This window comes from Sus scrofa, chromosome 14 (genome assembly GCF_054392235.1).
Source record: "Sus scrofa isolate SSC_HxYL_T2T_F1_AM1 chromosome 14, Sscrofa_HxYL_maternal_Yorkshire_Landrace_v2.0, whole genome shotgun sequence".
NCBI classification, from domain to species: domain Eukaryota; kingdom Metazoa; phylum Chordata; class Mammalia; order Artiodactyla; family Suidae; genus Sus; species Sus scrofa.
The window spans coordinates 57,074,264-57,101,542 of NC_139396.1; the positions used below are offsets into that span (position 1 = coordinate 57,074,264).

General features: G+C 46.2%; 1 protein-coding gene and 1 pseudogene across 22 annotated transcripts in view; both read left to right on the forward strand.

The window, feature by feature from the left end:
• SPRING1 (SREBF pathway regulator in golgi 1) overlaps nt 1-27,279 on the forward strand; it is a 356,205-nt gene that overhangs the window by 142,268 nt on the left and 186,658 nt on the right. The window lies entirely within an intron of this gene.
• On the forward strand, nt 6,559-6,657 carry LOC146396577 (U6 spliceosomal RNA; annotated as a pseudogene).

Below are 27,279 nucleotides of genomic sequence, written 5' to 3' on the forward strand. Positions count from 1 at the left end.
AGCTCAGCACCCTTGGTGGAAAAGCCAAGATACTATACTATCCCTTGTCCTTTGACAGGATGTGTCTACCTGAGTGTCAGACTCTGTGGCTGAAACTCGCTGCTTCTTACACCCAGTTCACCCCCACAGAATGCAGCAGCTCTTGCAATTAGGTGTTCTATGGCTGCAAACCTGCATTGTTTAAAGAGTTGATTCACGTCAGTGGAAAGGAGAAGTTGATGGTGCCTTTTTGCCATCTGCCTCTTTCCTTCCGCATTCCCAAGTACTTGATTCTGGCTGCTGACTTGATTTAGTCATCATGACAAGAAAAAAAGAAAATTTAACAGAAAATTTAAAAAAATATTATAGGAGTATATCGCCATGTCCCTGCCCACCACCCACAAGAGGAAGGACCTAGTGCCATTGTGTCGTGGATTGAATGATGGCCCCCACAAAAGGTATGTCCACATCCTGACTGCCCAGAACCCGTGAATGTGACCTTATTTAGAAAGAGGGTTTTTGCAGATGCAATTAAATTAAGGATCCTGTAATGAGATCACCCTGGATTTATCTGGGTGGGCCCTGAACCCAGTGGCAAATATTCTCAAGAGACACACAGAGGAAAGACCCACAGGGGAAAGCCATGTGAAGACAGAGGCAGGAAGAGGAGTTGTGCAGTCATAAGCCCAGGATTGCTAACAGCCACCAGAAGCTGGTGGAGGCCAGATGCAAAAATGTCCCCTGGAGCTCCAGGAGGAAACATAGCCATACTGCCACCTTGATTTTGGACTTCTGGCCTCCAGAACTATGAGAGAATAAATTCGTGTTGTTTTAAGCCACAAAATTTATGGCAATTTGTTTTGGCAGTCCTAGGAAACACATACACATTTCTTATTGCATTAATGGGAAAGTGGGCCAAGTTAAAAAAAAAAAAATAGTGGAGAAGCCAATAAGATTTAAATAACAAGTTGCATTTATGGAATACTTACCATATACCAGGTTCCTACTCAAGTTAGAGTAACAGAACTGAGTTTGTCCCCAGTGTAGTGAGCCCCAGAACTCATGCTTTTACCAGCTACCCTGCGCTTCTAGAAAAGAGTGGAAGCTGTAATTGAAAAGAGAGATGGGAGGGGAAATGAGAAAAGTTAGATGTGAAAGTGAGTTGGGGAGAATTTGAAACAGATTTGGGGCCCAGATGCCATGGAGGTGATACAAAAGTTCCAAAGTTTTGCTTTACATTATAAATAGGATTTGGGAGGTGCTCCTTGAGAAGTCGTGTAAATATTTAAACTGCTTTCCAGTTAAATTTTCTTATCTTGGATTTCTCATTGTGCCTCAGTGGTTTAAAGACCTGATGTTGTCTCTGTGAGGATGCAGATTCAAGTGGGTTATGGATCCAGCACTGCCATGAGCTACAGCGTAGGTCACTGCTCAGATCCAGTGCTGCCATGGCTGTGGCATAGGCCTCAGTTGCAGCTCCAAAGAAAAATTTTTTTTCTTTTAAATTTTGACATGACACAGTGTTGAGTCTTGCACATATGGTACCTGCATTTTATACAGGTTACTTTTTCTCTTGTTTGACATTTATTCCTTGTGCTCTGGCTTATCTGTCAAAATCCATGCTATGTGCTTGGCAGACTTGCAAAAAAATGAAAAACCTACTCTGGAGGGTCCAGTTCATGAGGTGGGTAGGATCCAGCAGAGTTTGGACATCCTTCTTTGGGCAGTGGAGATGTTTTACGCAGAGGACAAAATTGAGAGAGAGTTTGTTCTCACTCTGGCTTCCCCAGGCCGATGTGACTCGCAGCCCCTCTGACCTTTAGCAGACTGGTAGCTAAGTGAATATACTGATAAGCTTGCTAGACTACCAAGAATTAAGGAGATTCCACATTCAGGTAAATTTTTTTTCTCTAAGCTTTTTTTTTTTTTTTTTTTTTTTGGTATGGGGCAGAGAGGGAATGGGAAATGGGGCACAGAGTGATGGTGACTGACTTTCTTCAAATTTTATCACCTTGATGGCCCATACTGAACCCAGTTGTAGGGTTGATCCTGGCTTTCTGAATATATTTGCCTTGTCAATACAAACAGAACCAGTTTCTATTCATCTTTGAGACTACAGGGGAGTCACATCTGAGGTGACAGTATAGCTCTACAGTAAACAGAATTTGGACTATGGTCAGAAATTAACTGTGGGAGTTCCCGTCGTGGTGCAGTAGAAACGAATCCAGCTAGAAATCATGCGATTGTGGGTTCAATCCCTGGCCTCACTCAGTGGGTTAGGGGTCAGGCGTTGCCATGGGCTGTAGTGTGGGTTGCAGATTCAGCTCGGATCTGGCATTGCTGTGGCTGTGGTATAGGCCAGAGGCTACAGCTCCAATTAGACCCCTAGCCTGGGAATCTCCACACTCCGCGGGTGGGTCCTAAAAAGACAAAAAGACCAAAAAAATAAAATAAAATAAAAGTTAGAGAGAAAGAAATTAACCTTGAAAGCCCTAGGAGGGACATTACCTTGGAGGCAGTTTCTCCCAGTCAGTCCAGCACAGTCGGTCTTCTGCAGCATTGGAGAGGGTTGTTGATTGCTCAGTTGAGCACCAGATGAAACTGGCCAGATTTTAGAGGCTGTATTATATGAAAATAGCAGATATTTAAGCACTGAACTCATAATGAGGGCCTAGAGGTCCTCAGGGCTGAGACTATTGTGTGGACCTCAGAGAAGAAAGGCAGGTGAACCCTTGCCTGGCTATTACGTGTATTTATTCTATCTTTTCTCTCATTATTATATTATTGTATTATTACTCTTCTGCTAAGTCCCTGTAGTTGAATGTACAGAACATAATTGCATATATTTTAAGACTAGACTATAAGGTAAATTTTTCTTTAAAATTCTTGCCTTTCAATATGAGAGTTATCCCGTCTCAGAATAAAATTTGGCCAGCTTAGCTGTCCGTGTGGCTCTGCTGAGGGATTATAGTCTTCCAGCCAAATTGGGTCTTGTCCACAATGATCTGAAAGCCAATTTTCTGAATAAATCATAAAATTGCTCCAGAGTTGGTATATTTACCCAAAAGCTCCTCTTCTATTGCTGTGCACACATAATAGCTGTGAATGTACTTTGCATTTTATAGTATTTTATAATGTTGTGTTTCCCAAAGCATGCTCTGGGGAACAGCAGGGTGATGGGGTGTTCTGTGGGAAAAGAATTTCCTGGGCCGAATAAGGTTGGAAACTACCTGCTCTTGGATGTGTATTTACACATCAGCTGAGTCTAAAATAAAGACATCTGGATAACTTGCTTTAATGTCACATTGGCCAAATTCAGTTACCCATGGAAACATCCTATCTGTGCACTGTAGCAGCTAGAAGCATGGGGGAGGAGCAGGGAAAGAGGTGGCCAGGCCCAACCTGGGTTTCTCGGGGCTTATGGCAAAACTGAGTTGGAAAGTGAGGAACAAAGATGGATGTTTTAAACTGGCCAGACCTGGATTGGACTTGTTAATGTAAGAAACTGGCCAGAAAGCTGTAGGATCTGCCCAGGATGCCACAAAGGGCTGGGAAAAGGAGATGTGTGACAGTATGGCCGATGGAGTTCCTATTGTGGCTCAGCAGGTTAAGAACCTGACTAGTATCCATGAGGATACAAATTTGATCCCTGGCCCCACTCAGTGGGTTAAGGATCTGATGTTGTCATGAGCTGTGATGTAGGCTGCAAATGAGACTTGGATCCCACGTTGCTGTGGCTGTGGCATAGGCTGATAGCTGCAGCCCTGATTTGACCCCTGGCCTGTGAACTTCCATATGCCGCAGGTGCGGACCTAAAAAGAACGAAAGAAAAAAAAAAAAAATGGAAATATGGCTGATAACTGTCTTCGAAGGAAAACTCAACCCTTTTCTGTTTGTACTGGCTGGGCTCAAATAAGAAATAACCTGTTATGAAGAATATCAGCCTAGGAGTTCCCATTGTGGCTCAATGGTAACAAACCAGACTAGTATCCATGAGGATACAGATTTGATCCCTGGCCTCACTCAGTGGGTTTAGGATCCGGCATTGCTGCAAGCTGTGGTATAGATCACCAATGTGGCTCGGATCCTGAATTGCTGTGGCTGTGGTGTAGGCTGGCAGCTACAGTTCCAATTTGACTTCTAGTCTGGGAATTTCCATATGCCATGGGTGCAGGCCTAAAAAGACCAAAAAAAAAAAAAAAGAAAGAAAGAAGAAGATCGGTCTCACTGAGGACCTCTGTGGTGGGTTGAGTAGCATCCCACCAGAATTCACATCTTCTCAGGGTCTTTAAACGTGACCTTATTTGGAAATAGGGCCTTTGCAGAAGTAATTAAGGTGATGATCATATTAGACTAAGCTGGCCCTAGGAGTTCCCATCATGGCTCAGTGGAAACATATCTGACTAGTATCCATGAGGATGAAGGTTCCATCCCTAGCCTCGCTCAGTGGGTTAAGGATCTGGCATTGCCATGAGCTGTGGTGTAGGTCGCAGACAAGGCTCAGATCCTATTTTGCTGTGGCTGTGGCATAGGCTGGTGGCTACAGCTCTGATTTGACCCCCAAGCCTGGGAATCTACGTGTGCTGTGGGTTCGGCCTTAAAAAGACCAAAAAAAAAAAAAAAAAAGTAGGCCCTAAATCCAACAATAAGCGTCCTCACAAGAAATGGAAAAGAGGCACAAAAGGAGGAGGCCATGTGCAGATGGAGGCCAAGATTGGAGCAATGAGGCCACAAACCAAGAAACACCTGGAGCCACCAGAAGCAGGAAGAGGCCAAGAAGGATCCTCTCCTAGAGCGTTTTGTTGGGGTGGGGTGAAGGCGACAAGGCCCTGCTGCTACCGTGACTTCAAACTTCTGGCTTCCCACTCTGTGAGGGTATAGATTTCTGTTGTTTTGAGCCACCAAGTCTGTGTTGATTCATGCTTACAGCCCCAGGAAAGTAATACAACCCAACGCTAGTGTCAGTCTTGGGTGGGACAGGATTCCTCACACAGCTTGAAAGTGTGAATCAGGCACAACTCTGTAGATGAAGGTGTAATGGATACATGTGAACTTGAGAACTGCTAATTTCTGCACCGACGGTGGGTAATTAATAAGAGGCTACGTGACAGTCTTGAGGGCTCCCATGCAGTGTGGAAGAGGAGAGATTGCAGAGCAAAGGGGTGGTTTTAGGGACACTGAGGGATGATGGGGTACGGGGGCGGGGGGGGGGGCAGCAAATACTTAATCCCATTAAGTAAGAGAGGTAAGTCAAGTAGAAAAGGTGAGGAGCCTTGTTTTGGCAGACCCGAGAGAGAGAGAGGGATTTGATAGAAAGACACAGCTGGGAGGAGCCCAGCCAGAAGGGAGCCCCCACGCTGGGTCTGCAGTGAGTTGCCAAGTCTGGCTCTCGAGGGCCCAGGCAGCCCTTTTGCAATGAATCATCTGTACCCAGGCACAGCCTGACATTCCAGTGGATTTGGGGTTACTTGTCACATAGTCATTTAACTCTCCCAGAGTGCAAATCCCTGCTCTGTGACCTTCAGCTACTGGTCCCACCTCTCTTAGCCCTGTTTTCTGATCTACAAAATGGGGGTAATAATATTTGCCTCATAGAACACTGTAGTTATTACGTGAGATAACACACACACAGGCGCGCTTCACCCTGTTCCCAGCACATGTCAAATGCTTGCTCTGTTAGCTCCTAGAACTGTTACTGCTCCTGTTTCCAACTTGTGATCCTACCCACCAGCTTTCACAGGATGAGCGCTTACGACGTGCCTGACAACACTGAGCACCTTACATGATTTTAATTCTTACAACACCTTCAGGAGGAAGCAATTACAAGTCCTATGGACCCCTGAACAACACAGGTCCACTTACACGGGGATTTTTTTCAGTAAATGATACAGTACTATACCACTTGTAGTTGGTCAAATACTCCATGTGGAACCATGGATATAGAGGCTGCCTATAAAGTTATATTCAGATTTTTCGACAGCACGGGGTCCGTGCCCCTAACCCATGCCTGATCCGGGGATCAGCCATGTTATCATTTTGCAAGTGAGTAAAATGAAGCTGAAAAAGAACAGGACATTGGTCCCGGTGCCCACAGATAGCAAAACTGGGATTCAGAGTGAAGGCTAACCATGTCCACAGTCCAGGATTTTTACTACTGCATCTGATAGTACATGGGGGGATTTTATGTGCTACAAAGGCGACATTGTTACTTTTAATAGTTACATATCTATTCTACTTTCTATAAGAAAAATACAGGTTCCCTATTTATAGTAGTGATTAAATTTTCTTTTTAAATTAAACATTTAGGAGTTCCCGTCGTGGCGCAGCAGAAATGAATCCAACTAGGAACCATGAGGTTGTGGGTTCAATTCCTGGCCTCAATCAGTTGGTTAAGGATCTGACGCTGCTGTGAGCTGTGGTGTAGGTTGCAGACACAGCTCGGATCCTGCGTTGCTGTGGCTCAGTCAGAGGCCGGCGGCTACAGCTTCATTTTGACCCCTAGCCTGCGAACCTCCATATGCCGCACCCAAGCCCTAAAAAGCAAAAAAAATTTTTTTTAATTTAAAAAATAAACATTTAGTACTCAGGCACCACATACCCAAAAATAAGAACAATATGGAGATTAAACAGTCCCTACAAAAGGATGACGTGCAAATATGTGAAGCATTCCATGTTTTTAGTGTTGCATGCCAATTATATCTAAATGAATGAATGAATGAAATAAACTTATGTAGCAGCATTACTCGCAATAGCTTGAAGGTGGAAACAGCTCAAATATCCATCAACAGATGAATGGATAAGCAAAATGCAGTAGATGCAGGCAAAAGAATCTTATTCAGCCGTAAGAAGGAAGGAAACACTGACACAGGCTACAACATAGATGAACCTCAAACACATGATGCTATGTGAAAGAAGCCAGATCCCATAGTATATGATTCCATTTATATGAACTGTCCAGAACTGGCAAATCCATAGGGACAGAAAGCAGATTAGTGGTTGTGAGGGGTTAAGGGAAGGTGAAAACTGGGAGAAATTGCTTCATGGGTATAGGATTTTATGTTGGAGTGATAGAAATATTTTGGAACCAGACAAATGTGCTAAATGCTATTGAATTGTTCACTTTAAAATGGTTGTTTTTATGTTATGTCAGTTTCACCTCAATTATAAAAAACTAGGTTTAAAGAGATTAATTTCCTTAAAAATTAATTTATTTAAAGAAAAACATGGAGTTCCCGTCGTGGCACAGCGGTTAACAGGTCCGACTAGGAACCATGAGGTTGCGGGTTTGATCCCTGGCCTTGCTCAGTGGGTTAAGGATCCAGCGTTGCCGTGAGCTGTGGTGTAGATTGCAGATGCGGCTCGGATCTCGCATTGCTGTGGCTCTGGCGTAGGCTACAGCTCCAATTCGACCCCTAGCCTGGGAACCTCTATATGCCGTGAGAGCAGCCCCAGAAATGGCAAAAAGACCAAAAAAAAAAAAAAGAAAGACAAACATGAAGTAAATCATAGCACAGAGGAGGACAAAGGTGGTACTTAGAAAATATGGCACTGTGTTACCCGTTAAAAGCTCAAGGTATCTCCTTAAGGACGGAGTCTGGCAGAGTCTGAGTCTTGCTCTCCTTTGTTTTTTTTCCCTCCTGCAGCCAGCTCAATGCTTCAGAAATACTTGTTGAGCTCAGCTCAGCTCGGCTTAGTTAATTGAGTTAAGGCGAGCTGAGTCGTACTGAATGCACCAGCTGGCTGGCCTGGAGGAGATCCAAGCTGAAGATGTTAAGAATCACACTAATTCAATAAGCGGCTGCAAGGTAGTCTAAGTAACGAGCCCACGTGCCTTTCCTTACCCGAATTACCCGTGTTCCACCAGCACCTTGCGAGCCTTCTCTCTCTGGAATCCCCTGTGTGTTTGCTGGAGACACCAGGCAAGAAAGTGTAGGAAAGGAGAAAGGAAGCAGAGAACTTTCTGTCTGTCTGGGTACAGGTGCGGCTACAACTACATCTTCCGTGTCTAAAACCCTCATCATGCACCTCGCGTAGCAATGTAACCAAGAGCTCACACTCTTGACTCTGATTGCCAGAGTCTGGAGCTGGTGAGCACCTTGGAGAAATTAATCCATCTCTCTGCAGCTTCCTCTCCTCATCTGTAAAATGAGGATGAGAATAGTACCTTCTGTATGGGGTTCTTGGGAGGATTCAGTGAAGCAACACCTGTCAAGCACTTAGCACATGGTTTCAGGAACACTGTAAGCACTCAAAAAGTTTAGCTGTGATGATTAGCAGTGACCAGTGCTGCAGAGAAGTGGGTTTGAAATGTGCAGCAGGGCTGGTGCCTGGAGACGAGCTTTCCAGACACGGGAGAGCAGAGCAGAGAAGTTGTTTGTAAACATCTTACACAGAAGCACATGGCTTACTCATGTAAGTTTTTCTGGGATGGTGATGTAAGCTCAGCGTACGAGGCGGGGAGTAGCAGAATCTGGCTGTTTTTCTCCATTCTGGCAGAGTTTTACCTACCGGGAGAGTCCCCAGTGTCTGCTTATATACCCAGAGATCAGAGAAAAAGCCACACAAAGTTTCCCTCTTTCTGCTCTGCTCTGGGAAGCCACTCCATCCGTGTTAAGATCTGCACTCTTTAGCTAACCAGTCAGGGATGTACGGCAGGGGTATGTGTGTTGGTCTTGTCCGCCGGTCTCTAACATGGATCTCTCCAGGCTGCGGTGGGAAGGGCAGGACAGGGGAATCCTGAGGTGTTTTTTTCTTAGACTCTGCACGTTGTTGCTGTCCATGTGGCCTTGGTCAGACTCTCGCCCTTTCTGGCTATTGTTCCTTATTTATGAATGAGTGAGTGAGTGGGCAAGGGTTACAGAAAATCACTAGATTTGCAAGTTTTAAAAATATGAGGAACTGTTTGTTTAAATAAATGTGTACACAGGAACTGAATATACAAAAGGACATGGGAATTGCCAGGTGCTTGAAATAGGGGTGGGGGTCCTAGAGTCCCAGCCGTTGAGCTTCTGTCACCCTTCCTTTCTTGCTCCCCTCCACTGTCTTCTTCCTTCCAGGAGTGCCCAGGGGGCACATTTTGAAAACTGCCAACTGGAATGAGTTCATGGGGTAGGGGCAGGGCTAGAGTCCCAGGGCTGGATAGAGCATGAGGGGGGTGCCCACAGTAGTCTCCAGCATTCTCCAGAGGCGGAATGTGGATCTGTGTGAGCCCTTTCCTGGCAGCAAGTACAGGACACCATGACTTTCTGCCCACCCAGTATCCATTCCTCCTTCTGGAAAGGGCATCCCATGTTCTTTGGGGGAACTATTCACTCTCAGTCAGTCCCTGTGGTTTGCTAGCTTCAACAGTGAACACGTGATTGGGGCCTGGGCGGTCAGATCATTCCATCTGCCTTGCCCTAGTCACTGGTTGAGCAACGGGCACCACCAGACCTGGCTTGTAAAGAGGCAACCAGGGGAAAGCCTTGAATTGATTCTGCAAAGATGTAAAACAGGTAGAGAGAGCCAATCTGAAATTGAAATTAAACAGGGAAAAGCAGAGCCCAAGAGATAGGGAGAGGCAAATTCCCTGAAGACCTAAAGGAGAGCCTGGATCCAGCCATGCTTGAAGCTAATGTAGCCCTTGCTTCTCAGTGAAAAATGCCAATACACTTTTGATCTGGCTTAAGTCCCTTCAAGTTAGGAGTTTGTCACTTTGCAACTGAAACTTCCTGACTAATACACACGTAATCCCTTTAGGTTTCAGTTTTCTCATCTACTGTGTATTTCTAAAAATCCATAAACCTCACTTTTAAGAGGATCTATAAACACATGTATTCTATCACAGCAGCAAGACATTAGCAAGAGTGGTTAAGTATTTTGAATATGTATTAGTTCAAAGGAAAGCAAAACAAGAGTTGGTTAATATCAGTTTACTTTATTCTCTCAATGAAGGTGCGAGGAGCAACAGACAAATAAATATCCATTATAAATGGGAATGGAGAAAGCAGGAGGAGGCCCCAAATGCCAGGAGAATGCATAGAAAGCCTTAACTTTGAATTTTATTTCAATTAGATAGTGGGGAGGGGGTTGCAGGGAACTAAGGTTCCCACAATTCTGCAGGCGGGCTAAGCCCAAGGGAAACGCTGCCAGTCATATTACACACACCCCCTCCCTCCCAACCGCCTCCCCCACCCCCGCCCTAGGTTCCTGGGGCCAGGAAAGATCTAGGGGAAGCGTTGAAGGGATTTGTCTTAGAGCATAAGCTTGGGAGGCCAGAGGTCAACAACTGTGGATGAGCCCACGACAAGCCACTGCAGCTCATGGCCAGCAGTGTGCACGTGGCCTAATCTTCCCTGGACAGACACAGGCCAGCCTTTTGAGGCCCAGGAGAGCTGTTTCTTGGGATTGCCATCTCAGAACGCTATTGTGGTCTGCTCAGGAACCCTTGAAATCGAAAGCCCCAAGCTCCCCTTGTCACTGCCAGCGCACATAAATACCACCAGGGGGGATTTCCCACGGAATTTTTTGCAACCACTCAAATGTTTCATTTCCCATTGTTTGCCAGCCCCTCTCGGAGCCTCAACTGTCAAAGCAGCAGCAAACACAGGCTGCTTTCCCCCCAGGACCCCACTGCACTCACTCTCACTCCCCCTCCACTCGGGAAGCTGGCTTTGGCAGGATGTGATCAGCTCAGCCAGGGAATAAGGTCTGTTAGTCAACTAGTGAAGCAAGTCAGCAAAGGGAATACCCAGCCCTATCCAGCCCACCCTGCTGGGGAGGCACGGCTCTGTGCCATCCCCCTGGTTATTAGTATAATCATGGCAACTAATAATTATATTTATAGAACAAAATCCCTTCCACAAATCCAAGGCACTTGACAAAATATACAATGCAGCTGTTATAATTTTTTTGCTTTTTAAATATGGTCTCAAATCATTTTTTTCCTGACCCAGCATGTTTTAATGGAATTCTAAGTTGTATTCCATACATTCATGCTTAGAAAGGATCATCTTTATTGACTGATTGAAGACATCTGTTTTAGACAGATGCTGTGCTGGGCATTTGAGGGACCCAAATACCATAAGGAGGTATAGAGATTTTAGGGAAGTGTAGAGACTTCAGGGCCACATAGGATGGGGTGTGATAAATGGGGAGTTTATCCGGAGGATATTGGTCCGAGGGGCAGAGAGGAGTAGCCAGAGCAGATAGGTCTGTGATCTCTCACCAGCTGGCACTGAGTACACGTAGTACATATAACCCTGGATACCCAGACAAGGCTGGACACATGTGGAACAGCTGATTCTGTGAGGATCAGGGATATACCTGTAAACATCCATTCACCAGGGCTTGCCCTTTGCACCATAGAGGTTTCCCTAGTAATGAATTTATTCATATAGCCATTCATTCACTCATCCATGAAAGCCACAAGTATTTACTGATTTCTTTAAGATGTGCCAAGTCAAGGCCATGTGCTGGGGACACAGAGGTGACCAAAATCAACTTGCCTTTCTTCCTAAAGTTTCCATTCCTGCGGGACAGACAGCCGTTAAACAAATGCCTAAGAAACACACAATACAATAAAGAACAATCAAATAAATACACATATGAGAATCTTCCTGCCCCTCTTTAACTGATCTCCCACTTTATGTCAAGTGCTATGGGGGCCACAAATTTGAATGAATGAATGCCTTGTGCAGCAAAACCCCAAGGACCAGCCAGAACTCCTGACAGAAAGAGGCCAGACAGAGGTGACAATGGCTCTTTGCAGTTTACACAGCACTTTTTACACCATGGGCACTCTGGATCCTGCCAGCGAGACTGGCTGGCTGCTTAGGAGTTATTCTCTCCACTTCCCACGGGAGGAATCCTAGGCCCTCAGAGATAAAGGGACTGGCTGCCTGAGATCAAACAGCTAGAAAGGCCAGGAATGCTATGCCTATTTTTGCAATGACCAAAGCAAGGTAAGGTGGCCATTTTATTTTCCCAAAGTCACACTATATGTCAGAGCAGAGGAAACATAGGGCAAAATTCCACGCTGAAGGAGAACAGGCGATCTTGAGACAAGCATGTCTCATAAAGTAGAGATTGAGGGAGATTTTAACACAGGGCATGAATTCCAATTCACATCTCTCCAAATAGGACTTCTCCTCTCAGCCTCCCCATGGGTGGGTTTAAGTTTGGCTAGAGCATGATCTGAAGTCACTAACATTTATTGACCCCTCTGATATTCCCAGACATCATAATATTAAAACTCCCATTTTCCAGATGAAGAGATTGAATCCCTGACCACACACAACTAGACAGCAGCAGAACCAGAATTTCAACTGTGGTCCGTCTGATACTGGGACCTGTGGAGCCTCTGATGCCCAGAGCTGCCTCCCTGCAGGGGGCCTAGGAGTCCTGGCAACAGGATGCTGGGGGGAGGTGGCCTGGGGAGGCAGGGCTGGGGGTTTGAGGCTGCAGTACTGCCCAGGAATGCAGCCCAGCCCGCCCACTTTTTAACAAGGTGGCATCCCTGACAGACACCCTTGTCCTTTTCCTGTGCTGGCCTTCATAACACAATAAATAAACCCTTAGAGAAACGTGACCTGAGCCAGGCAGTAAATGATGGCACTGTCAGTTGTACACGACTGTTGAAACAAACACAGACTGTAATCATCGTGCTGTACGGGGAGAAAGACATTTGGCAAATGAGATTCCATTTTCACATTGGTTTGTGCTGAGCATATAAATTTCCTGCGGGCCGGCCAGCGTTGGGGATGTGTAATTGATTGCCTGCATTATAATAAACAAGCCGTGACAGGTGATCATTCATCATATTCCGCTGAACGTTCCAGCACACCAGAAAACGGAGGAAGAGAGGGAACGCGCGAGCGAGGGGAGAGGAGAGGAGGAGCCTGGGGGAGGGGAGAGGGTCGGAAAGACTGAGTATTCCCGACAGACAGAAAGCCAGGGAAGGGGCGGGGAGAGAATCCGCTGAGAGGGCGCGGGGAAAGTGAAAGCAATTACTATAATTCTTTTGATTATCTAATTTGTTCTTTCTGGTCTTCGTTATGTGACCCTCCCCCCACCCCAGTCCGACATAGGAGGTCCCCCTCGGGGACTTGGGAAGACACAGAGAATGCTCCTCCCAAGACTGAGCAGAGGAAGGGAAAGGCGAGGTGGGGGAGGGGCCGCGTCTAGTTGTAAGCGGAGTAGATACACGTTAGGGAAAACCTCGGGAGGAGGGTGTGTGTGTGTGTGTGTGTGTGTGTGTGTGTGTGTCCGAGTGTGTGCTGAACTCAGTTTCGCGTTTGCGTTGTGATGACTCCAATCAGATGGATAGGAACCAGTCTCTTTAAATTTAAAAAAAAAAGGGTGTTTTTTTAAAAAGCTGAAAAGTACCTTTTATTGGAGAAAAGGACAAAATCCAAGTTGGCATTGGATCTGGTTCCAGAAGCCCGTCATACGGTGCTCTCCCTCCTCCCCCTCGTCCTCCCCTCACTTTCTCCCCCCCCCACCCCAGCCCCAGTCTCCCTCTGCCCTTGGCCCGGGGCTGGGGTCGAGCAGGAGCTGTTGGGAAGCACCCTCCTCTCCAGGCGCTTCAACCTAGACAGACGCCAGGCGGAAGCACATTGGCGTATGAAGGACAGAAAGACAAATGAAGAGCTCTTGAGCCAGCGCACGCATTAAATAAGTACTTACATTATGCAAAAGCCAAGGCCCTCAACAAGGGAGTGAGTGAAGAGAAGGGACAGGGAGGGATCCATCTCCCCGGTTCTCACCCTGCCAGTTTCTAGCCCTCCTATCCTCACCCATCAAACTCCCTCTCATCCCCGCCAGGGTACCAAATACTTAGCGCAGGTGGGAGCCGCCAAGCCAGGGGAGCTGAGAGTTGAGGGGGCGTAGCCCGCGCTAAAATCTGGGGCGGGGTCTGGGTGGGGCTTAGCTGGGGGCGGAGTCCGCGCTGGAGGGGACAGGGTGAGTACAGAGTGATGGGCGACTTTGCTTCTTATCTAGAGCCCTCCGTCTTTTTATCCTAGCCTTAACAACTGTAATTTGTTACCTTCGAGATTATTATAAAGTCACTGCCTTTGGAGAATCTGTTCAAGAGACCCGTCTTCTAAAAGCTGTGACATCAGCCTCAGCCGTGTGGGCTGCCTTCCCTGGGTGATCTATACAGTCTTTGAAAGATTAACAGCTCCTTTGGGGCTCCCAAGAATCCCGGAAGAAAGCTACGGCAGGTGCTGTTTTCTCGATACGCTCATTTCTTCCAATCTCCACATAACAATTTATGAAGTAGGTCTTAGGGCCCCGATTTTTTTTTACAGAGGAAGAAATGGAGGCACAAAGAAATGAAGCTACTTGCTTAAGATCTGGCAGCAAAAAGAATAAAAAATTGAATCCAAGGGTCTTCTTCCAGCATGCTTTTCAGACCCCCAATGAGGACACATACTTTCTCCCTTCAAGGCCCATGAATGATAAGTGCACAAATATATTTGTGGGAGCAATGCTGAGTCTGGGTTGATGGTGACTCCACTCCTTCATCAAGCTCTCTTGCTTTTACCTACTACATATCACTCCAATCTGCCCCCTTCTCTACACCACTACTGTGCCCCCCGGTCCAAGCCATCTTGCTCCTGGACCATGGCTCCCGCCTCCTCACAGCTCCCTGTCCTAACACTGTTGCCCATTTCCATCCATTTCCCACCAGCAGTCGTGATGATGTGTTCATTGTTCTGAGCCTGAAAACACCATCCAGGTCTTTTACCAGCTGGCTCAGCCTACCTCCCTAGCTCCATCTTTTTATTAGTGTTAGTATTATTATTACACATAACATTTACCATTTTAATGATGTTAGAGTATACAATTCAGTGACATTAAATAATTCACACTGTTGTGTAGCCATCACCCACACAACAACAGAAGTCACTTCCCATCCTGCCCTCCCTCCGCCCCTGGCAACCACCAATATGCTTTTTGTCTCTATGGGTTTGCCTAGTCTGGAAATTTCATATAAACGAAATCCTACAATATGTGATCTTTTATGACTTCTTTCACTTAGCATTATGTTTTCAATGTCCATGTTGTAGCAACTTCATTCCTTTTGATGGTTGAATAATATTCCGCTGTATGGATAGACTACCTTTTGTTTATTCATTGGTGAATATTTAGGTTGTTTCCAACTTTGGGCTATTGTGAATAGTGCCTCTATGAATATTTGTGTACAAGTGTTTGTTTGAACATTTGTTTTCTATTCTTTGGGGTATATACTTAGGAGTGAAATTGCTGGGTCATATGGTAAACCTGGGTTTAAATCGTTGACTAACCACCAAAACTGTTTTTCACAGTGACTGTACCATTTTACATTCTCAATAGCAGAGTACAAGTGTTCCAATTTTACCACATCCTTGCCAACACTTGTTGTTTTCCATTTTTTTTTTTCTCCCTCTCTCTGTAATGGCCATTCCAATGGATGTGTCTAGCTCCATCTTTTAGTTCTCTTCCCTCAGTTTTACTACTCTGGTCTTTCATGTCCTCAAATATACCACTCTTTCTTAAAAAAGGGCTTGCATATACAGCGACTTCCATCTTCCCCCATCTTCAAGGCTAGATTGGATCCCTCAATATGGTGCATCTCAGTCCCATAGCCTTCCTTTCACAGCTCCCAACTTGGAAGTAAATTTACTTTTCCTGTGTGATTACTGATTAACCTCCATCTTCTTGACTTAACTACAACCTCCCCCAAGGCAGGGACAATTCTACTTTTGCTTCCCACTGTATCCCCAGCACTTAGCACAGTCCCAGGTAGATTCTAGGTGCTCAATAAATACTTTGTGGATGAACAATGAATAATTTCCAAGTTTGGGTCCTATATCCTTATGACTTTCCCTTTTCTTTTTATCGCTGCTCAGTGGAGTTGGTAGATCTCAGGAAATTAGAAGCTGAAAAGCCTGCTTTATCCGTAAGGAATTTGGAGGCTGATGGGGTTCTGGTTGCAGAATTCATACTTACTAACATCTCCCTTCAGAGCCATGATTCTGGCACTGGATTCTGGGTCTTGCATAGGAATTGTGCCGATTCTACCCCGCAGTGCTGCTGAAGGTTTAGGAACTTGAAATATATATGCTTGGTGTAAACATGACCCCAGCATGACAGCGTGATCCCTGTGTTTGCCAAGCCATTAATTTTTATGTAATAACAGCCACCACAACAAACTGCATTTCCCCCACATTCTGAATCTTTCTTAAGGTCAGATCTATGGGATTGTGTGAGACAAGCACCTTATAAACTAGACTGTAGTGGTGAGTTCTCTGTGTTTACAGCTCTGCTCCTACACACAGCTCCAAAGAGCTGAAAATAGGGGATTAAAAATTCATGCAGCTACTCTCTTCCAAGGAATTCCAAATGCTTAGAAGATGATTTTTCTCCTGTGAAGTCATTAGCTTTTGGATATCACCAAGTCCATCTCAAAGACAGGGAAACAGAGGCCCAGAGATATGAAGCAACTTTGCCCCCCGCCCCATAAGGGAGCCTCAGGCTCAGGCAAAGAGCCCCCTCTCGCCCATCTTTCTAGCCCATGGCCTCTCCATTAGCTTGATTAAGACAATTGATTTATTCATTCTTGGTGGTTGAGAGGGGGGGAGAAAAACAATAAACCAACATGCCATTTGTGTGATATAAATATCTCTGGAAAAAGCTTAAAAACATTGTGTCATACATATTTTCTTAATACCACAGTCAATCACACATGTCCAAGTGCACAGTTCCATCAGCCAAGGTAGCCGGTGTGGGGAGAGCCCCAGACAGACTTAGCTCTGAATCCTCAGTCCCAGTTCAGGACACACTGGCCGTTTTCTCCTGAGCACATTGCCTTTAAAGAACCTCCTAGAGGTCTTAGAAGCCTGATATTGGGCCAGAACATGAGTCGGCAGGAAAGCCAGGATGCTGGGATGCCTGTCAAACTGGCCAATTCTCAAGGAAAAGATGGGGATGGCACTTTCTCACTGAGCATGCTGCCTGAACTCATCGAAGAATCTGGATCACAATGTGGTTCCCCTTCCCCCACTCCCACGCAGCACCCCCATCATCAAAGAGCCTTTAATCCCAGTGATTCTACTGTTAGGAATTTAGCCCAAGGAAATAATTAAAGACATGTAAAAAGATTTAGTGACAGGATGTTCCTCACAACACGTAGACTATGGTGAAAGATTAGAGACAGCTTCCACAGCGAACCGACCTTAGGTGATTGATAAGAAAATTATGTGGTCCCTCCCTCAAGGCCATGCTCAAGTTTAAAAAGAAAAAAGACTGAAAGGAAACAAAACCAAGACATCCACAGAGCTTGCATTTGGGTGTGGAAATATGGGTCATTTCTTCCTTTCCTATAGTAAGCTTTTGTTTTTAGATGATCTCTTCAAAACCATCTTACATTTGGTTGACTCTAATAGAAATGTTGTGCAATCACTAAGATTTAGAAGTTATAAGTGGAACAGGAAGAGACATCAGTAAAGGCCTGGAGGCAAATGGTGTCAGGGAGGAAGCAGCCGGACTGCAGTGGGGGATTCCAAAGCCTGAATGCTGAGAAATGCAGTGGCTTTGTGGGTTGTGGACAGACTGTGAATCTTTTGAAAGCCAAGGAGAGGAAGGCACACTGGATATGATAGGCAGCTGTTTCTTGAACAAGATAAGACATGGGCAATTCTATGTAAGACCAAGAAGAAACAGTCCAAGCAATGACTGAGCTGAGAGTGAAGCTGGTAGTCACACAATTCTTTTATGGAAGGATCTGATTTCATTGGTTTGGGGTAAAGGGTTTTGAAGATGAATAGAACTCTAAAGTCTTGAGGTTGCTTCCATTTTACAGATAGGACAACTACAGCCCAAAGAGTTAAATAAAGTGTTCCAGGCTCACAGCAAGGTGGTGGCCAAGTTGGGACTGGCAACCAAATGTCCTTAATCCCAGCTGCAGTCCCAGCCTACATCTTTGCTGCCAGGGATTCCAATTCTGAGATGTTAATCACATGTACAACCTTCCAGAAGAACCAAAGACCCTGGCTTACTTCCTGGAGTCTCACCTAAACCTCCATCTGTTCTTTCATCTGTCCATCTATTCATCCAACACTTAGGCACCTAATGGGAGACAGATATGCTAAGTGTTAGGGTGGGAGTAGAGAAGAGATGACGATGGCACATAGTAGGTGCTCAATAGATAGTTGTGGAAGGGAAGGAGGTTGGGAGAGAAGGAAAGAAGAGGGAGCTCCCGTCGTGGCTCAGCGGAAACAAATCTGAGTAGCATTCATGAGGATGCAGGTTTGATCCCTGGCCTCACTCAGTGGGTTAAGGATCTGGCATACCATGAGCCTGTGGTGTAGGTCACAGATGTGGCTAGGATGTGGCATTGCTGTGGCTGTGGCGTAGGAAGGCAGCCACAGTTCCGATTTGACCCCTAGCCTGGAAATCTTCATTTGCTGCGGGTGCAGCCCTAAAAAGCAAAAAAAAAAAAAAAAAAGGAAGAAAAGAAGAATAGTCCCTACCCTCAAGTCACACAAGATCTAATTTGGGAAACAGATACAACCTTATATGTGAGATGAAAGCATAGCAATTAAAATTTCCCCTTTTTCCCCATATTTATTAAACCCAAAATGGCCAGGAGGGATCTGGAAGGAGAAAACCAGGAATCACCAAGCGTCCATAAAGAACAGATTTGTTAGTTTGACAACTTTGACTTCTTTTTCAAACTCCAGCAACTTGGTTTGATTTTCCTTTGGCCACTGGTCCCAGGGTCCTTGGCTCTGGTCTGAAGTGGGGAGGGCCAAGCTCAAGCCACAGTCAGGCCCTCCCATCAGCCCCACCCTTCTCCATTTCCCTTTTCCAGTTATTCAGGCTTCTCAGGCCATTGCAACCTCCTGTTGCCAAATGAACATAAATCAAGAGGCCACAGCTCCAGGCTCTTTGAGAAACAGGGAATTTGCGGAGCCTTTCCAAAGGGGTGCATGGGGAAGGAAGGGGAAGAGGCATAAGGAAAAAGTTCCATGTGGTTCCTTTAATCACTGGGTGGAAGGGGAGAGGAGAAAGTTCAAACAGAGCCATGCAAGCCAGGCTGGGAAGCCAGCTCTGAGCTCCACTGTTTAAGCAACTGCTGTTGGCATCACCGAGGTTTGTCTTGGCCCAAACCTGTCCTGGGAAACAAGAGAAGCTCACGCTCTTGGAATTCGCTCCCTTAACGATTCACTCAGCAACTCAGCTTTGGTGGACAATTAAAAAAAAGAAGAAAGAAAAGCCATGGAACCGATGTTAAATGTGCGCTTCCCTAACTCATCAGCTCGTACTGGGCTGGGAGAAAGAGAGCAACTTTCTCTCTCAGCCGTGAATAGCCCCTTCCTAGAGTGGGATTCCAGGTGAGACAGAGAGAAGCAGTGATCTGGAACATTCTGATTCAAAAACTATCCGTTGTACTCTACAGGATTTGGAGAGAGGCACTCGATAAACAATGAAAGTGCAAGGTGGCTCTCAAACAGTTGTCTTTTATGGAGTGCTTTTCATGCACTGGCGCTGTACCAGAACTTTCCATCCTTTGTCTCACTGGGGCCTCACAGCCACCCCACCAGGGCATATGCTTCAGCCTCACCACACAGGTGAGAGAGCTGGGTCCTGGTCCCTTACTGACCTGCCCAGAGACACACAGCTAATGAGTGGGAGCATCTGACTGTGCATCCAATCCCCTGTGATGCTTCTACCCCAGCCATGCTCTTGACTACCCTGCCCTCCTGCCTTTATTTATTGCTTCATCTCCACCTGTCATCACCATGTCCTCTCAGAGATGTAGAAGAACTGAACAGGTGTGTGCTCAATCACAGAACAAGATAGGACAGCGACCCCAGGCAGTGTCTTCCCAGCTGGGTTACTGAGGTTCTTAGCAGCCCTGGATGCTTGTGGAAAGTAGTAGTGTGTGGAAAAGCCACTTGAGTAATAGGGTCCAAAATCTGGCATCCTGAGACCCCTTGCAGATGTGTAGATGGAAATTAGGGGTCCATGAATTTAGCTGGGGAAAAAAATAACATGTTTACTTTCACTCACCTCTAGTAGAAAGGCAGCATTTTCTTCTCTGAGGAATGCAGGTGATAAACCTCTGTAGCATCAGCAGTTCCTGTGACTTCAGCAGGAACTGACACGTGCAGATGGCAGAGACTTTCCTATCACTAACAGTCCTTGCAGAGATATCAAAATATTGTTTGTGCTCCTCACAACTTAAAAATTGCAGTAGGACAAAGCCCAGTGGCTAGATCTTGATACTTACGACATAATAAAAGAAGCTCAAATAGTACTATTTCACAAACTCGGGTTTTCATATTTTGATACCTGTATTACAGTATAATTGGTTTCCTTTGCAATCCTATGTGCTTTATTTTATGCATGTAAAAGCTTGATTCCAAAAAGGGGTCCCTAGCCGTCACCAAATTGCCCAAAAGGCCATGGCCCATGCCTGGGAAGCTAAGGTAGAGCTCCTGTTCTTCAAAGGTGTGCAGCCTAATTGGAGAAGAGACAGATACACATATTAATATGTAAGATGCCAAGTTCCCCCCCAAAAAATATGTGTGTGTGTGTGCGCATATGTAAGATGCAACCTTAGGTGTAAAAGAAGAAGTAACCTCTTTGAGGACCAGAATTGCATTTAAAAAATATATACATGTATGCTCTTGGGGTATGGGAAATATATGTATATATATTTATATACTCTTATATCCATAGCACCCAAAACAGTGCCTCATAGTCAGTAGTGATATGTCATTAATAAACAGAGCAAAATGCATGAGTTCTGCCTGTCAACTTGGGTTGCTAGCCACTTACAAGACAAGTGATCTTGGGCCTGTGATGATGATCTTTTTTTGCCTTGATTTCCTCATTTGGAAGAGGGACTTAACAAAACATTTTTCTCAATGTCATCAACACAATCCAACACAATGAACAATGTGCACACACCTGGCATGGTCTTGGGCTCATCATAAGGGTCAGGCCAGAATGAGAGTAGCCCCTATGGCCCCCCCAAAGCTGTCTTTTCTGGGCGATCAACTTTGAGGAACCTGCCCAACAGGCTCCACCCCTGAGGTGTAGTGAGTCACCCTGGGAGGGTCTGCATCAGAGCTCAAGGCTGAGAAATCAGTTGGGTCTGTCTGCCCCTTTTGCTGCCTCTTGGATAGCCCAGATGCCCTGCACACCTCCATTGAGAAAGCACTGCCTCCATGGTCCCGCATGGAGGCAGGGTGGGGTGGGTGGAGGAAGAACTGGACAATTGTGTCCCTCAACCTTCTGCCCTGCTGCACGCCCGGGTGGTATGATCTGTGATTGGAGAACGCCTGCCTTATCTTGCCAGGGATTGCTTCACAACTCTTATGCTCACACATTTGCTTGGAAGATGTCTCTGTCTGCAAGGGCTGGTAAGAACCTGGAACAGCCTTTGAAGGTATCCAGCCAACTGAATTTAATTAAACCGCAGTTCCAGAAGCCAGCAGCATTTTCCTAAGAAAGCAGTACAATTTCTGAAAGTCCCCTGACACTTCTGTGCAGCCCATTTCCTGTGCTTCAGACTATGTCATAAAACTGTCCATAGGGTGCTTTTCTTTGATGATGGAACCGGTTGGCAAGATTTTTTTTTTGTAATTCAACATCACTGTCTCATCTTTCTTCAGTTGGGGGCATCCCAACCCTCCCCTTACAATGCATTTGTTCTTGCTTCTCCAAGTCAGAGGACGTTTATCTTTTCAACTTGGTTTCTTTCTTGAGCCCAGGGGTCACCGTATTGGAGAGTCATGCTCCTACTAGCTCAAGATGAGGGCAGTCAAATGTTGATTGTATCACTGCCCTAAGTAGGGTAAAGTGGTGGCTGAGGAGTCCTCCTGCTTCCAAACATACTTTTCTGCCACTCATTCATCAATAGTTGGGCCCTTATTACATGCTACAAGCAGAGATATAAGAGTGAACAAGATAGGACAGTTCCCACCTCCATGGAACTTTATATGGCCAAGGGAAAGAGGGAGAGAATGAGAACATAAGCAAATGAAGACATGAAACAGTTACAGATTGTTGTAAGTGCTAAGAAGACAGAAACAGATGGCTGGAGAATAGTGGAGGAATATCCTTAGATAAAGTCAAAGCAGATCTCTCTGAGAAAGTGACATTCAAACTGAGACCAAAGGGATGAGACTGAGCCATCCAGAAGGGAAGAGCCAGGGCAAGAGTATTCCAAGGCAGCTGAAACAGCAAGTGCAAAGGCCCTGGGGTGGAAAAGCTTGACAAGATCTAAGAACTTATAAGTCAGGATTGCAAGAGGTAAGAAAAGGGAGAAAGGCAAGGAGCCCATGGAGACCATTGTAAAGAGTCTGGATTTTACTCAAGTTGATTGGGGGCTGATATTCACATGGGAGGTGCTTTACATATGCATTTGTTGGCTAAGTGGATGATTAAGAAATATTCTTCCAATTGGAGACTTAGCATCAAAGCCTTCAGCAATTGCATCCCTATCAGAATTCCCTCAGGACTCATTTTTCTATCACTCAGTTGTCTCTTTTGCATATATGCATATAAATGAGCTCTAAAGATATGATTATGGAAAGACTTAGGCATGAGTTTACCAGGGCAGCTACACTGGCCAACTCCAAGGAGGTACTATTCTTATTGCGTTCTCTACGCATGCATTCCTTGGAGCACAGCATAGAAGTGGACGAAACAGTGACTTCTAGATTTGTGCAGGCAGGAGGCCCTGGTCTCAGCTTGGACACTCACCAGCTGCATGACCTGGAGCAAGTTTCCTATCCCCTCGGGGCCTCTCATGGAAGAGGATGATGCTGTACCTATCACCCAGGGTTGTTGAGAACTTTCAAACTTAGGTAGTGAAAGCACAGTATTTGAATTTGGTAAAGAAGTGTACCTCACTGGGGTCCTGGGCTGAGCTTTAAGGATCAGTGGACACCCTGAAATTGATTATACAGTGTGCGTCATTTGTGTGTACATCTGCATGCACAGGTCAGTGCATTTTTCAAAGGAAAGGGTCCAAAACTCTCTTTTCAGTGGTCCAACAGAAGCTAAAAGCTGTCATACACCTGGCAGTTGGAAGCACTCCTGGCCCTTGAAGTTATTCTCTTGCTCTGAGATCTAGTTAAACATTTACTTGTTGATATCTTGTTTCCTCTGAAGTCTGTAAGCCAATTGGTGGCAAGAGGCTTCTTGCACTGACACTTCACTGCCCACCTTCCAGTCGTGCTGACCCCTGACTTCCCACGGAACTGCCCAGCAGCATCCATTAGCCCAGGGCCAATCTCTCCCCATGGGTCCCAGCCATGTGGTGGCCAAGAGTGGGTGAAATGAGCTAAATCAGTGTTTGCTATTTGTGAGCCAGGCATTGCCTTACATTTCCCAGGTAATCAGATGCTTTAACCCAGATACACAACCTCTGCAGGCTACCCCCAAGGATCAGTAGCTAATGCCAGGGATTTCTGGCACCAGGTTTGGCCCATGAGGAAGAGCCTCCTGTTTGTGGAAAGAGGAGATGTGAGAGCTTTTAACTTCCACCCACCCACAGAAGGCTGTCCCTGGGTGGTTTATGTATGTCTGTGTTCCACACACATCCAGCACAGCGTCCAGCACATTACAGGCACTTAACAAAAGCAATAAATAAATAATGGTCATTTCCAGCCCATCCACCCACCACACCCTCTGGGGATCTTAACACAGTTTGCTCACCTCTCATCTAGCCAATTCCTAACTGGTTCCCCCACCTCTTCCTGAGAAGTAATAAAGTTAATGATACTTTCTGTGGATGTTGCATCTTTCTTCTCAAGAACTCCAAGCACTTGGCTGCAATTAGCTCTTCATCCTCATTTCTGAGTTAGGTTAAAAGGGCAGGGGTGGGGCATTCTACCCACCTTACGCCCTCGACCAAAATGATGTTATTTCAAGGAAACTGAGGCCTAGGATAGGAAATTCTTTGCCCAGATCTGCAAGTCACAGGCAGGGGGAACGAGGAAGGACCTGCCCTCCAAGTCCCCACCACTGAATTTGATCTGTCCTAAGACTGCTGAAGTCTTTTTTTGCCTGGAAGCAAAGCAGATCTTTCCAATTCTGCTAATGCCCCTAACATTCTCTCAGTTCCTAAGGTCTGAGAAAATCCCCTTGTTCAGGAAGATCCCCACAGGGAGAAAGAGGGAATCTGCTGCTGTCTGGACCACCATGATTTCAAATGAAGCCCTTCCAGCATGCTCCAGGGAATATGCATTAGGGCTCCTCCATGGGCTTGGATCTCCATGGCATGTACCTTCCTCTCCTTCCAGAACAAAGCCCATGGTGGAAAGAGCCTATACTATGGGAAGAAGCATGCCCCAGGGAAACTGACCGGCCTGCTCCTGGCTCTCATTACCTGAGTAACCCAAGGAGAGAACAAGCTGGGAGTTCCTGGACCTCGGTTGCTTCACCAGTTAAATGGGTCTAATATTAGCTGACTTCTCCAAGAGGTCAGCAGCACAAAACCAAACAGATGTGAAAGTGTTTTGGAAAAAACTAGACATTCTGTTGAGATGTTGTGAACATCAGGACAGGTGAAGTGTGTTCTCTAAAGATCATCTACAGATTTTCAGAGCCAGAGGGGAACTTGGGGGTCCCCAGCCTATCCTTTTCCAGAAGAGACCAGAAGAAGGGAAATGAGTGTACTAAACCGAAAATGCCTGGCCCCCCAAAAGAGTTCCATCCAATCCCTGGAACCTGGGAATGTGATCTTATTTGGAAAAAGGGTCTTTACATATGTGACTAAGTTAGTGGCTTTGAGTTGAAGAGATAAGTCAGGATCATCCAAGTAAGTCCTAAATGTGATCACACGTATCTTCATAAGATAGACATGCAGAGAGAAGAGCAAGCCATGTGACCATGGTGGCAGAGACAGGAATGAAGGTAGCCAGGGAACGCCTGGAGCCACCAGAAGCTGGAAGAATCAGGAAGGATTCTCCCCTAGAGCCTTGGGGGGCAGCTGACACCATGATTGTGGACTTCAGGCCTCCAGAACTGTGAGAGAATAAATTTCTGTTGTTTTAAGCCACCCAAGTTTGTGGAACTTTGTGACAGCCGCCCTGAGAAACTAATGTACAAGGTGTACAAACTCTCGCCCTATGATGATGGTAAAGCCAGGTGTCCTGGCTCTGTGTCCAATATGTGTCATGTCACATCCCTCCTGGCCTCTTCAAGAGGTGAGGAAATGAGGCCATATACTACCCAGAGAGCCATCTCCAAAGCTCAGGGTCAAGGGAAGACGGCAGCAGTCACCAAGACCAGCTCCTTTTGGTAGCACAGGAGGAGGGCAGAAGCAGGCCATTGCACTTGCAGAAAATGCATCTTGTGATCCATCTGGTGCTGGAACTCACAAATATCTCAGAGACCAAGCTGGCCAACTAGGGGCATCCTCTGCAAGAAGAGGAATAGGTCTTAGCTGCAAACTAGATGCCTGGGTAATGCAAAATTCTGTTTCCTCCATGCTCTGAGTTGGCACCTGGGCTCCTGGACCTCCCAGTGCAGTGCAGATCTCTCCATGTTTTTGGAAGATGGATACTTGGAGCTGATCTTTGGTGTGTCAGGGGGCAGTGGTTGGCATTCAGTTCCTGTCCGCTGTCTGGCAAGAAAGGTCCTCACTGCTGAATGGGTCTTCTCCCCAGGAGACTATCCATGAGTTTGGAAAACTCCAAAGGCTGATTTCTGACCCACAGCAGATTTTTGCCGTGCTGTCGGAAATGAGTGCCTCTGCCTTCTACTTCCCCAGTCAGTCACTGATGAGGGAAATTCCTGATGAAGTTCTGGTATCTTCTGGTTCTGGCTCCCAGGGTTTCACAGAGGAGTGGCCCCAGCAAGACTAGGGAGCAGAGTTGGCTTTGGATGGAAGACGTCTTTTCTTCTGGGAGTCTTAGCTGAGCACCGAAAACACCTCATGTTGTCAGGGCAGCACTTGGGGCTTCCCTTCCCAGATGGGAACACACATCAGTTCCCGGCTCTCTGCAGCATGTGCCAGCTGTGTGCCATCCTGGGGGCCATACATAAACTCAAAGGATCTGTCCCAGGGCTTCTCAACCCAGAAACGAGCAAACTCTGGACTGGGGGGTGGAGGGGGTCTGTCCTGTGCAGTGTAGGGTGTTTAGCAGCGTCCTTGGCCAGTAGCACCCTTCACCCTATCATGACCACTAGAAATGTCTCCAGACATTGCCTGAATGTCCCTGAAGGGCAAAACTGCCCCTCTTTGAGGCCCTCTGACTTACGCACACCTGCTTTTCCTTTCTCCAGATGATAGAACCACCCCCATGATATCTCAGAGTTCACTGTCTTGTAATATCACTGCTGTTTCCCCTCTACTGGGTGAGAAGTAAAAATAGATTGTGGAGGGATACAGCCGCAGCCAGGGAACATCTGGAGCATGAGAAGCTGGGAGAGGCAACAAAGGATCCTCCCCTGGGAGACTTTGGAGGGAGCGTGGCCCTGCCAACACCTTGATTTTGGACTTTTGGCCTCCGGAACAGTGAGAGAATCAGTTTCTGTTGTTTTATGTCATTAATGATCACCAGCTTGTCATAATTTGTTACGGCTGCTCCAGGAAAAGATGCCCCATGTAAGGGGATCGTTTTATGAATGAAGAAAATAAGCGTTGGTTATGAGATGACCCAGGTAGCCCGTATTAAAATTCACTGGAACAGACCCTCTCACACTCTGTCAGAATGAGGTGGGCGAAGAGTTCCTTTCATGGTTCAGTGGTTAATGAACCTGACTAGGATCCATGAGGATGCAGTTTGATCCCTGGCCCCACTCAGTGGGTTAAGGATCCAGGGTTGCCATGAGCTGTGGTGTAGGTCACAGAAAAGGCTCGGATCTGGCATTGCTGTGGCTGTGGTGGTGGCGTAGGCAGCAACCGTAGCTCTGATTTGACCCCTAGCCTGGGAACTTCCACATGCTGCAGATGTGGCCCTAAAAAGAAAAAAGAAAAAAAAAAAAAGAATGACATGGACAAGGTCTGCGTGGAAGTCACTGAAACAAGTGCAGTGGAATCCTCCAACCCCAAACTTCCAACTGTTAAAAGAAGGCAAGTCAGCAGGGTAATTAGACAGAGACAGGCAGTCAAGTTGCCCCAGGTACTTTCATGGGAAGGGTGTCATCAGCCCCAGGTTTATTCATTAATGTCCAAGAATGCCTCCATCTCCCCCCTTCCACAGACATGGAATATGTGTGGGTGTGTGTGGATGTGCGCACACCGCCCCCCCCCACACACACGCATATACGCACCCCTTGTGAAGCCCTGTGCCAGACTCTGTAGAGGGG